This window comes from Ambystoma mexicanum, chromosome 5p, assembly GCF_040938575.1.
Source record: "Ambystoma mexicanum isolate Mex_15411 chromosome 5p, UKY_AmexF1_1, whole genome shotgun sequence".
In the NCBI taxonomy this organism is placed as follows: Eukaryota; Metazoa; Chordata; class Amphibia; order Caudata; family Ambystomatidae; genus Ambystoma; species Ambystoma mexicanum.
Genome location: NC_090930.1, coordinates 67,022,474 through 67,034,881, shown reverse-complemented (window position 1 = coordinate 67,034,881; position 12,408 = coordinate 67,022,474).

The following is a 12,408-nucleotide window of genomic DNA, read 5'->3' as shown; positions in this document are numbered from 1 at the left end:
GACTGGATTGGTTCTGGATCCGGTGGAGCTCCGGTTATCTGGCACGGTAGACAGGTGTTGATTAGCCTTTCGACCGTCTCAGCTATCTGTGGAAACCACACTCGGTGCTGGATTCGACTCTTCGTCCGAGCCATCCCTTGGTGGCCTTCATGGGCTAGCACCACTATTCTGTCCTGGAGGCTTGGCGGGATGATAATGCGATTTCCCCTGAGCAGCAGTCCTTGCTCTGTGATCGACAGGTCCTTTAGTATGGTGAACATCCCCGTGAGGAACGCCTTTGCATCCACTGTCCTGTTGTGGGTGTCCTTGGGTGTCCTTCATGAAAGACTTCCAATCGCTTGAGAGGATGGCATCCTTCACCAGGTCGCAGCACGGGTCCTTGTGCGTTTCCAATGCAATGTCATCGATGCTGACCGCTTTTGGTCTCATGGCCGGCACAACCTGGCAGATATGATCCTCAGTCTCTTCGGCAACCTGGACTTCTTGTGGAGTCGCCGCTCGAGGGTGTCTTGAGAGGAAGTCTGCCGGGTTTCCACATCCCGGCTGATAGGCCAATTCAAAATTGTACTGCTGGAGGTGCAACAGCCATTTGGCTATTCTGGCCGGCGGGTGAGAGGATGTGCCCATGAAGATAGGCAGCAGGGGTTTGTGATCCGTAATTGCCGTGAATCTTCGGCCATAGAGATAGAGGTGAAAATGACGACACCCCCAAAGTACGGCAATTGCCTCCTTTTCAATGTGCGAGTATCGCTGCTCTGTCATTGTGAGGGCTCTTGACTCGTATGCAATGGGCCTCTTCTCACCTTCTTTGGTGACCTGCATGAGGATGGCCCCTAGGCCGACAGGGCTAGCATCCACAAATAGTTCCGTTGGGAGCTCGGTGTCGTAGTATGCCATTTTTGTGTCGACGGACAGTGACTCTTTGATGTTTTCAAAAGCCTCTTGACACGCTTGCCCCCATTCCCACTTTGTGTTAAGTTTGGTGAGCTCTCGCAGGGGTTCAGAGAGAGTGGCCAAGTTCCGAATGAACCTCCCACAGTATGTGGCCATCCCCAGGAAGCTGCGCACTTCGGTAGGCGTCATAGGCGGACTTGCAGCCTGTATATCGGCAACCTTCTGGGGGTCCGGGGAAATGCCAGTACTGCTGAACTTGTAGCCAAAGAATGATATTCCTGTTTTGAAGAATTCACATTTTTCTTTGTGAATGGTTAACCCAGCATCTTCTAGTCTGCCCAGGAGCATCTGTAGTCTCCTCAAGTGTTCTTCTCTGTCTTGAGCATGGATCAGGATATCGTCACTCACATTTAGGACACCTGGTATGCCCCGGATGACCTGCTGAATTGTCTGTTGAAAGACTTCGGCAGCTGAAGAGATCCCAAAGCTTAGACACTTGTATCTTCGTAAGCCCAGGTGTGTCAAGAAAGTAGTTATGTATCGAGAGTCCCTATGCAGCTTTAGCTGGTGGTATCCTGCTTTCAGATCAACCTTGGTGAAGACTCGTGACCCGGTGAGATCAGCCACGATCTCGTCGAGAGTGGGTGTGATGTGGCGCTCCCGCTTGATTGCAGTGTTCGGAAGACGCATGTCTATACCAATCCAGACTTTTCCCGGCTTTTTGGGTTTTTTTGTGACCACCATCGGGGAAACCCATGGTGTCGGTCCAGTGACCTCTTCTATTATGCCAGCTTCTTCCAATGCTTTAAGTTCTTTCTCCACTTGTTCACGCATGTGGAATGGGGTCCTCCTGTGTCTTACGGCCTTTGGCGGGACCGACTCGTCTATGTGGAGCTTGATTGTCTTTCCTTTCAAACACCCTATCCCTTTTTGCAGGTTGGGATACTGTGCCAGGATCTTCTCGACCTCTTGTGCTTCCTTCACTTGACAGATGAACTTGACTAGCCCTAGGTCTTCAGCCGCATCCCCACTCAGAAGGCATTCGATCCCCGCATTTACCACATAGATTTTTGATGGTAGCCTGTTTTCACCATGGCTGAGGGTGGTGTGGAATCTGCCAACCACCGGTAGGAGCTTCCTGCAGCCATACGCAAACAGTAGATTGTCTGTGTTCTTCAGATTCGATCATGGTTGCAGTGTTTGGAATGTGCTTGTGGGCATAACATTTACGGACGCTCCCCTGTCTATGGTTATCCATAACTGTTGGTTTTGGAGAGTGACCTGGCATTTGTGCCTCCAGAGCCCTTTTTTCTGCATCGCATGTCCATGATCCAGGGCTGACACCAGGTAGACTTTTCTCCCTTTCTTCCACTGTTCCCTGCCGGATTCATGTTGGGTCCCTATGACGTCATACCCTTGTTCCTCAGTCGAAGAGTTTGTTGTTTCGGCTCGCCTTGCATTGGCTTGCTTCTTTTTCTTGGTCCCGCTCTTCTCTTGGGGATTATTTGGGAGCGGCAGTGGGGTACCCGATGACCGGCACACCTTAGCATAGTGGTCCTTTCTGCCACATGCCCCACATGTTGTTCCTTGCGCGGGGCAGTTTCGCCGTCCATGTTGCGGTCCACCACACCATCCACACTCCGTGGATCCCGGGATTCGTGGCTGCCATCTAGCTTGTGCGTAGTTGCCGCCAGCCTCATCCCTTGCGGACTGTCTGTTGGTGACATGGGCCACCATGGCCGTCGTGAGGGCAGGCTGTAGTTTTTGAAGAGTTGCCCCCATGTTGGTGGCCCTGGTATGTGCCAGTTCCCTTTGACGACCCAATTCCAGAATGCGTGTTAGAGAGATGCCCTTCTCACTCAGTACCATCCTTCTCAGTTTCTCCGATTGGATTCCGTTGATGAGCGGTCTCCGGATTTCTTTCTCGACATCCGTGAACTCACACGATATTGCCAGCTTCCTAAGTTGGGTATGGTAGGCATCCAAGGTCTCATCTTCTGCCTGAATTGTGGTGCAGAATATGAAGGTTTCATAATCAGGGTTGAGTTGCGGGAGAAAATGAGCCGTCAGGGCATCCTTTGCTTGCTGGTAGATGTCCTGGCCATCACCAATGGTTAGCGAGTTAAAAATACGTAGTACCTCGTCCCCCACGTTTAGCAACAGGTGTGATCTCATCTTCCTGGCGGTGGTTATGTCCTTGCATTCCATTGCCATTTCGAATTTTTTGATCCATAGCTGCCACCGGGGCCAAATGATGATGGGTCCGTAAATGGATCAAACGGCTGAATCATTGCCGAGGAGTTCCCTTGTGGGCGAGCTTGTGGGGATGACATTGACAGATTGGCCACAAGTCTAGAAGGCGTGCCGGGCCTGGGGGTGGACGCGCCGGTCGCCATAGCAGGGCCTCACTGTGCCTTGTTGGGGTTCGTTCACCTCACCTTAATGCGTGTCCTCAGGTCACTGTGCCCCTGCGCGGTTGAAGGTCTCAATCTGTGGTGGATGGGCAGCTGCGTCAATCCAGGCGCTCACCATGTGCAGGTGCCTTGAACACACGAGTATGGAGTGAGTGTGAAGGCCTCCCACATTGTGCCGTGACGCTCTGACTCCTGGAAGGCAATGGGTGGTCGTTGCACTCCTCTGTGGGTATTCTTAGGGACTGTGTCCCCTCCAGCCAGCAGTGGCCCGTGTTGAAAGGGCAGCTCGATGGGCATGGAAAAGGAGAGGAAAAGAAAAAAAAGTATTTCTCTTTTTTTTTGTGGGTGGGGGGTTTTGTGTGCCCCCCCCCCACCCACCGGGTGTCCAAAAATTTTGCATGTCACCGTAAATCAGCAACAGCTGGCAGAGCGTCGAACGCATGTGCTGGGTCCTGTTTCCCTCGTCGCCATAGTTATGTCCTGCCTCCGCGCTGCTGCGCGCGGGGAGACAGAACGTGCAGGGCCTTCTCAGTAGGCCGCAGTGGCGCAGCTCCAGCGGGAGCAAAATAAGACACGCCACACTCTGTATGCTGCTTGGCCCGAATCTGCTCCCCGTCCGCAGGGGTGGGGCTTTTATTGAGACGCCCTGCGTCACCGCATTGCAGGACGCAGGGCGTTTACAACATCCAGGTAACGGTTGTGAATGGGAAGAGGGGGGCGATCGACAGGTGTAGGGGGTGGACAGCCATTAAGCCCAACAAAAAGGCCCAAAGAAGAAGATAAGGGGATAAAAACTGCAACAAACGACGAGGAAGACCTATAAGCATCTTCCCTGTGGATCCCAGCCTTGACCTCGGTCATAGAAATTCAGAAGGGATTATGAGCCGCCCACTCCTCACAGAGGGTGGCGAGTATGCAGGTACTGCGCATATGCAAATGAAATCCGAATCATTACCGCTGGGCCTCAGACATTTCTTGTCGCTCTTTCTCAGCGTTTCTCTTTATTTGGGTATTGAAGCAGCCTGGGCAAGAAGCAGGCGGGGCATTGGTGCTGCCTGGGCATGAAGCAGGAAGGGCAGTGGAGCTGCCTTGGAATGAAGCAGGAAGGGCATTGGAGCCGCCATGGCATGAAGCAGGAACGGCATTGGAGCTGCCTGGGCATGAAGCAGGAAGGGCATTGGATCTGCCTGGGCATGAAGCAGGAAGGGCATGGGAGCCGCCAGGGCATGAAGCAGGAACGGCATTGGAGCTGCCTGGGCATGAAGCAGGAAGGGCATTGGATCTGCCTGGGCTTGAAGCAGGAAGGGCATGGGAGCCGCCAGGGCATGAAGCAGGAACGGCATTGGAGCTGCCTGGGCATGAAGCAGGAAGGGCATTGGATCTGCCTGGGCTTGAAGCAGGAAGGGCATGGGAGCCGCCAGGGCATGAAGCAGGAACGGCATTGGAGCTGCCTGGGCATGAAGCAGGAAGGGCATTGGATCTGCCTGGGCACGAAGCGTATCAAGAATGAATGCAGCTGTTTGGCAGTGGTAATATTAAAAGTCTTACTTATACAAAATTATAGACCTCTAACGAGGTCTCCCAAAAATTGATTCTACCGTTATCACCGCCACACGAAGTGCAGGTAACGACGCGTATAATCGGGCGTGGTTTAAATAGTAACGCATTACTAACCTTAAGTAGTACCTATAAGAACCAACACACTGCTCACCTATAGTTACCTATAGATATACACATATTATGGGGGACAGAAAACTAGAAGCAGCGTCGGGCAGAAATTAGGAATTTATTTAAGATTAGAAGAGAAACTTGTGATCATTCAGAAGATTGCACGGATGCAGATTACCGCAAGGGGTTATGGGTAAACTGATATTTGCCATGGGTTGCGTGAGGAAGGGGGCGGGGCGCGAGGGAGGGGCTACATTCTACACCAGCTGAGTTGACCCTATTTAACTCGCCCTCTCAATGCCCCCTTATTGCCAGGACTGATGGTGGTTGCCCACCCTCTTACCCCACCCCCAGACCCCACTCTGGCAGGTACTCCCCCTGATTATCCCTGTAAGTAGCTTCTTATCCAGAAAACTGTCTCCAGCTCTTTCTAAAAAGCGAATGTAAAATAATCACTTTCAGCCATGACACACATGCCACCTGCCATGGTTCATGCCTGTTCAGAGCCACCGAGCAATGCATTTTGGGTATGCAAATGATCACAAGTGCCTGCTTTATCATTAAAACTGCCTTTGGGCCTCATTACGACCCAGGCGGTAAGTTACCGCCTGGGCCGTGACTTTACCACCATGGCGTAAACTACGTTTACGCCATGGTGGTTGGCGGACTTACCGCCCCATTCCGAGGTCGGCGGGGCGGTAAGTCCCCAATCCCCATTTACCCTTCCCCATTCCCATTTTTGCCCCATAGGGCATAATGGGAGTGGGGAAGGCGTTAATTACGCCACCGTAAATTACGGTGGCGTAATTAACTCCATGGTCCCTTAGCGCCATGGATTTTAACACCTGCTAAAGGCAGGTGTTAAAAGCGCCATGGCGCTAAGGGACCTCGTAATTGGCGGTAAGGGGTCGGCGCAGCTAACGCTGGCGTTAACCCCTTACCGCCAGGGTCGTAATGAGGCCCTGGGCCTCATCACGACCCAGGCGGTAAGTTACCGCCTGGGCCGTGACTTTACCACCATGGCGTAAACTACGTTTACGCCATGGTGGTTGGCGGACTTACCGCCCCATCCCGACCTTGGCGGGGCGGTAAGTCCCCAATCCCCATTTACCCTTCCCCATTCCCATTTTTGCCCCATAGGGCATAATGGGAGTGGGGAAGGCGTTAATTACGCCACCGTAAATTACGGTGGCGTAATTAACTCCATGGTCCCTTAGCGCCATGGATTTTAACACCTGCTAAAAGCAGGTGTTAAAAGCGCCATGGCGCTAAGGGACCTCGTAATTGGCGGTAAGGGGTCGGCGCAGCTAACGCTGGCGTTAACCCCTTACCGCCAGGGTCGTGATGAGGCCCCCTTTGTCTTATAAGGCAGAGGTGAACTTCCAGTGATGGCCACTGGGAGGCACTGTGGCATCTCTGACTTGACTGAAATGGCTTCTTCTCCTTTCACATTTCATGCAGAGGTTATTTTTTTCTCCTGCTTTCATAGCCACCATAACTTTCCTCGTCTTCCTTAGGAAAGGCTGCAGTTCTGCTGATAGCCAATAGATGTCCTCACAGGAATTGACACTGTTCATATTGCAGGCAGTGCTTTTGTTGCTTGCCTTTCCTTGTTTGTGTTTAAAGGTATTATAACCTAGTGAGTCTTCACTACAGAGTTCGAGGAATCCTAACTGTTGCCTTTTCATCCCACTTCCATTTCTCACAGAGGTACATCAGGGTGATCCCAAGGTCAGGCTCAAGTGGGGGTTAAAAGGTGGGTATTTAAAGGATCTAGGCCCTGATTCATGGAATTTATTGAGCAGTAAATAGGGAGTTTACGCTGCAAATCGCGCGTAAAACCCCCTTCATCGATTCATAGAATTAACAGCACAGTACTTTTTTGCAGTACTTCGCACAGGCTCAACACGTCTGTGCGTGCAGCCGAGTGCCTTGCGCAAGACACACACCATGCAGATTGTGGGCGTTGCATGCGCAGAGGGCCAAGTAGGGGGTGGAAGTCGGAAAATGAGGAAGAACAAGGGAAAATGTGGGTGCTACAAGGGATGGCCCGCAGACACTCCATCGCACGCCCACAAATGCGCAGAACAAGATGTATTCATGGATCCGACTGCGCAACATCTCGTTGGGGAAATGGCCATGCAAAGCCCTCATTCTATCTGCCACCCAAAGGCAGGCACACAGACACTTGCGCATAGGATTCACCACGCAGAAGTGAGATTGCATGTTGGATTTAAGGGTGCGTGTATGCAGCTGTGGTTGTGATCTAACTTAGGGGTGTCCATTAGCGGTGTAGTGGGGTGCAGGAACGGTTTATGGGGGTTGACACGCACATTTTTCTGAGTTTTACCTGAGTTATAGAAATTTGAACGCATGTTGTTGGGGTGCCAGTAACTATTATTAGGGACCCCGCACAGTGCCCCTGAGGTGCAGACCTGGTTGCAGGGGACCCCATGCACCGTTTCAACGCTGCATGTGTTCGTGCCTGAGGAGCAGTCAAATGTAGCTGTTTGTGGCTGTTGTTGCGTTGCGGGGTAGCGTGTAAGAGGCGTTCCGGCTCGACTTGCGTTTATGGTCCTTCGCATGAACAACTCCATGAATCCGCGGAGCGTGCAGAAAAGCCTTTGTCTGCAGGCACGCGCAGAGTCGTTCTCGGTGCGCAGGCTCTGCCTAATCTGTGTGCAATATCCATGAATCAGGTCCAAAGTGACTCATTCACAGAACTATTTGCACGCTGAAATGTTACTTGGTGCACTTTTCAGCATCCAAAAGTCTCTTCATTGATTCATGTAATGGATTTTGCGTGCATTTCTGGCACTTTGCAGGGACTTTGCGTGGATCCGTCCCGTCTTTGGGCCCGATTCATGTAATAACTTGCACAGATAATCGGTAACATGAATGCCAAACTGCATTCAAAATTCTGTTAATCGATTCATGGAATGAAATGCGCGGGACATCTCTGGGACCTGCATGGAAATCGTGCTGTTTTGGCATATCTCTGCGAGCAGCCCGAGGCCTGCGCAGAGCGTGGAGAAGGCAACAGAACTCGTAAATTAGGAAGAACAAGGGAAAAACTGGGCGTTCCAAGGGACGGGACGCATGCCGTCCATGGCACGCTCACAAATGCGCATGACAAAGTATATTCATGGATGTGACCGCGCAACCTCTCGCTTGAGAATGCCCACGCAAATCCCTTGATCTCTCCGCCACCTCAAGGCAGGCGTAAGGACACTTGCGTATAGGATGTGCTGAACGGAGGTGAGTTTGCATGTCGGAATTAGGTGTGCGTGCACGCAGAGGGGTTTTCAATCAGACCTATGGGTGCTTGTACGCAGTGTATTGGGGTGCTCGTCCGGTTTACGGGGATTCGCACACAGTTTGACAGATAAATAATGCATTTATGGGAAACTATACGCATGTTCTCGGGGTGTTGGTTGCAGTTATGGGGCACCCTGCGCTGTGGTGCCGAGGTGCAGGCTTGCTGGGGTGGATCCCACACACTGTTCACGGGATGCGTGTGTTCGCGCCCTTTGAGCCTGCAAGTGTAGGTGAATGTGGCAGTTTTGGCTTTGCGTCGGAATGTGTTAAGCGTGTTCCGGCTGCGACTTTCATATAGGCCTACTTTGCGGAAACAATTCCATGAATACGCTGGGCATGCATTTCTTCTTATGCGAGCAGGCTAGCGCAGAGTTGTTCTCGGTGTGCAGCCTTTGCTGGATATATGCGTGGATTCCCATGATTCGGCCCTTTATGTGCAGTCTCCTGCTTTGCGCGACACTCCATGTAAAGAGTGGAACGGGCCTATGCAAAGAAATAAAAAGGGGGCGGAACATGCATATTCCCCATTCTCTCAGCAGAATGAGGAAGAACAAGGACTAACCTGGGTGTGTTGAGGGAAGGGCCACACAAGGCCAAGAAAAGCGCAAACATAACCGAATTCATGGATTCCACACACAACTTCATGTCGGGCAAAGTCAGACACAAACCTCGGGATGTTACTGCATGTCCATAGGAGCCACAGGGGACTTTGCACATAGGAACCAAAGCACAAAGGTGAGGGTAGCATAGCAATTTATGGGTGATGGTATGTAGTTGAGGTGCCACTTGTAGTTAGGGGTGATTTTATGCATATTAGCGGGGAGAAGCCTTGATTTACAGGCGTTCGCATGCAGATTATCTGTGTGCTGCTTTGAGTTACGGGAAATAGCACACAGAGTAGCAGGTGCTGACTTGGGATATGGGGGTTTGTACGTAGTGTTGCCGGGGTGCTGCCTTGTTTGCGGGGGATGCCCCACAGATTTACCAGGGTGCTTGATGTTGCGGATGAGGAAGGAGCAAAGGTAGACATCTGTGGGTGTATTCTCTTTGCGTGGGGGCATGTTGGGTGTGTTCCTGGGCAGACAAATTTTTTTTTGCGCTTCGGGGTACTTTGCATTTTGAGATCCATGAATACGTGGAACACGCAATTAAAACTTTGCACGCAGGTTCGCGCAAAGTCATTTTCAGCGCGTGGAGATTTCTGCACAAATTCCAATGAATCAGGCCCAAAGTGTCATACCCTGTAGCCGCTTATACCTGTCCCCCATTCGTCGTTAGGACCATCACCCCACTACCTTATTTGGAGGCACTGCTGACGTCACCTTTGGTGTGCCTATACCTACCCTCTTTCCATACCGGGGTTAGTGTACATATTGCTAGTGTAAGTTTCTGTTGTATTTGTGGCTAGGGTGATTTGGGTAGACACTTCTAATAAATATTTGTGACTATACTGGATTCGCCACCACCCCTGACTGGCGGGCACCATGCTCAAGGACTGGCTTCAGGTAGTCAGCTGGGCTGAGGGAGTTAAGCCTGAATGTTGCTTCATAATAAGGTGGGGTTCCATGGAGCACTCCCCTCCATCAGGTGCTCAAGTTGAAAGAGTCCTTAAAGTCCTCACTGGCAAGGTCAAGGGTTGCGGGCTAACACACCAGTTATTCCTAGACTAAGCCCTGCCTCACGCAGCGCTGCATCCAGTCACTCCGCAACGCCCAATCTGGGTGCCCTTATGGCTGCACCCGCAAGCACCTCTAGCTCATCTGTGACTAGCGCACGCGCCAGTGCTTTTGTAAAGGCTTTCAAAAGGATATGAATTTATTTAAAATGTGTATATAGCGCGTACATGCAAAATGCATCGCAGCGCTGTACAAGATTCTATATCTGATAAATACATTGAGCAAATACACACGAACAATAAAGTCTCTCTAAAAACAGGAATCACAAAACAAATAAATCATTAAAGCAAATTTAACAACATCATTTCATAAAACAGAATTCCATGACCATGTTTTGAGTGCTTTCCTGAACCTCAAATACTTTGGGACCTCCTGGAGAATAATAAGTAGAGCATTTCAAGAAGAGACTGCAGCCCCAGGAAAAGACCTTTTCAGGGTATAAGCATGCTTCATTTCACAAACATCTAAATGAAGGGAATCGTGACTGCGGCGACCTCTGGACCCCCTGGAAATCTTCTGTTTCTCTCCTAGTAAGATGGAGGCTGCAAACACTTTGCTTTGTAAACAATGCACAATAACTTCAAAGTAATTCTTGCATCCAGGGGCGACCAGCGAAGTGATGTAAAACAGGAGCTATATTCTCAACCGCTGAGCACCATAAACCACACGTGCAGCATGGTGGAGAACCACTTTCAGCGGGGTCAGGGGTCAAGGAAGAACTAGGGAGACTTGTTAATAGAATTTCAAAAATCAATAGTGGAAAGAACCAAAGATAGAAATAATGAACGAAAAAGAGAAGAGGATTCCACAGATTTAAGGAAAACAAAGGGTGCAGATTTTACCAACGCATGTATGTGTGGAACAAGTGTCAGTCACGAGTAAAGTGAACCCCAGGATTTAGCAGTATGTGAAACACCTGAGAATGAACCCGGAAGTGGTGCTTTCCTAAACCAGAAGAGTGAGAAAACAAAAGAAACTCCATCTTGCACGGATTCAGTTTAATAAAATGGTCAGATATCCAAATCTCTAGACCCGGCTGAGCTTGCGATGCGATTGGCAAATAGAGTTGGGTGTCACCAGCATTCTGCTGCATTCCCCCCCACCCATGCTTTATAGCCAAATTACCCAGAAGTTCCATGCACACAAAGGGAGTAAAAACGCTTACAAGCTGCATTACCCCATGGAACATGAACATCTCCAATAAAAAAAACAACAAGGAGAAAATACATGTGCATTGGTCATAAAATCCATCACTTCAGACACAAAAACATCATTACCCATGGGGTGATAAATCACAAAAACCTACAAGGCTGATGACACATTTTAAATACAATACATTAAAAGGAAGATAAAGGGTTAATAATCAATTGAGAAGATTTAACATGATTGCGGTATAGCAACCCCTCCACCGGCTTGGTGAAGCCTACCATGCACTAGTGATTAGGTACTAAAAGGTCAACATTGTGTAAAGAATTGACATTAAACCATGCTTCCTGATAAATATAAAGTCAACATGAAAAAAAAGCTATTGTAAATCGGTGCAACGTGAGCAACAGCAGATCGGGCATTAACATGCAGGCGTTAATATAAAGGAATGCAACGTAAGCAACAGCAGATCGGGCATTAACATGCATGCATTAATATACCGGAATGCAACGTAAGCAACAGCAGATCGGGCATTAACATGCAGGCACTAATGTACCGGAATGCAACCTGAGCAACAGCAGATCAGGCATTAACTTACATGCATTAATATACCGGAATGCTCCGCCTATCCTCGGCTGGATCCCTACATGTAGAAGTTAGCGCTGTTCTATTGCCTAACAGGTTTCGCAACATTAAGTCACCTAGCGGATAAGCGCACTGAGATGGAAAATTTTCTTGATAGGAAAGGCATTTCTATTCCGGTGCAGCGCGCCTACGGAGAAACTTGCAGACCCAGCCTTTAATAATACATTACTAGTGATAATACTTCATACCAGTCTAGAGTAACTTCTAACTTGCCAACTGCCCAACTGCACAGCACCTTTGAGCACCCTAGGCCCGATTTATGGAATTATCGGCGCAGAAAATAGGGCACAAATCCACCTTCATCGATTCATGGAATCGAATGCGCAGTACAATTCCTGCGTGGAATTCAAGGTCCTTGCGCAAGAGTCCAAGCAGAGTGTGGGCGTGGCTTGCGCTAAGGGCTGGGAAGGGGACAGAACACCAAAATGGGGTAGAACTTGCGAAAAAGTCAGCATTCCGACCTCGCACGCCCACCGTTGCGCGGTACAAGAAGTATTCATGGATTCGATTGCGCAACATCTCGGCTGGGAAATGGGCACATAAATCCTTCATACGATCCACCACCGAAAGCAGGCGTAAGTACACTTGCGCATAGGATTTACAGCATGCAGGTGGGGTTGCATGTTGGATTTCGGGGTTCCGATATA